This window comes from Octodon degus, unplaced genomic scaffold, assembly GCF_000260255.1.
Source record: "Octodon degus isolate 3935 unplaced genomic scaffold, OctDeg1.0 scaffold00377, whole genome shotgun sequence".
Taxonomy (NCBI): Eukaryota; Metazoa; Chordata; class Mammalia; order Rodentia; family Octodontidae; genus Octodon; species Octodon degus.
Window position 1 is genome coordinate 169,167 of NW_004524953.1, and position 1,353 is coordinate 170,519.

Below are 1,353 nucleotides of genomic sequence, written 5' to 3' on the forward strand. Positions count from 1 at the left end.
TTTTCAGTATAAGCAGCTGGCTAATACCACAATATAAAATGAATTTTTAAAAATATGTTAGATTTCTTTCATCATTTATATTTCTTAGATTGTCATTGCTTTCTTTCTTTCTGCAAAAAAAGTTCTAATTCAATAGAAAACAGGGCCTTTATGGGCTTTTGATACAACCTAACTATCTACCTGTTTGTTATTCAACTTTCCATTACCATAAAAATAACTAAAGCAAATCAAAGAGGAGAGGTTAATTTTTGTACATAGTTTTAAAGGTCTCAGCCTATGACCAGTCATTCCATTGTTTTGAGGCTTTTTAGGTGTGTCTCTGCAGTATCTAGGACAGTCTACCACTATGAAGCAATATTCTCAACTGATTCCCTTTCAAAAAGCCTTTGTTCTGGACCTTTCAGTCACCTCACTACTTTACTTAGCAAAAAAATTGTGAACAAGGACATACACCTTCCACATATCCATTCATAAAAGGGTTTTTTCCCAGCTCTCTGTTCCTGTCTATCCCTAGTACATAGAGCTACCTTTCCTAAGGGCAGATTCTTCCCAAGTTCAGTCACATCTAATGACTAACCAAAATTGAAATATAAAAACCTAGATGTTTTGGGCCAGTGAGATAGCTCAGCAGAATAACTGTCTGCTTAGGCAATTGTAGAGACTGGGGTTTGATTCCTAGCACTATATGCCATGCTGGCACCATCTCTGGGCGTGCTGAGCTGGCCACACAACTGGGTGTGGTAGTGTACACCTGTAATCACAGTTTTATAGGGAGGCTGAAAACAGGAGGATCACTATGAGTATGAGCTGCATAGTGAAACCCTGTACCAAGTACATAAAAACATCTTAGATGTTTTGTTCAAATGGGGATAAGATTGCCAGATAAAATATTGCATTTGATGAATATTGCATGGCACATATTCATATTTAAAAGTTATTTGTCTTTAATTCTAATTAAATTTAACTGGGTGCCCTGTTTTATTTATTAAATCTGGCAACTCTAGGGGACCCTATGGCTTCTAGAATGCACTCAGAAGTTTGATCATGGTTTATCAGACCTGCTTTAGTTTCAGCTTAACTTCTTTCTTTGCCTAATCCTGCAAGTTTCTTTTTCCTAATAAATATCATTCATGCCAAATTCTATCTCCTATCTTCTTCCACGAATTAAACTACACCAATGTTGAAATTTAATCACTGATAGAAATCATCTTGTGATCTCTTGAGGTTATCCATCAAATTTGATCATGAACCAGGATTGTTTGCTACTTACTAGTGCCTAACTGCCCTTGTGAAGATATCAAAACTGCAAAGAATAAGAAGAAATGTTTCACATCCAAGATAACAGCTATAAAA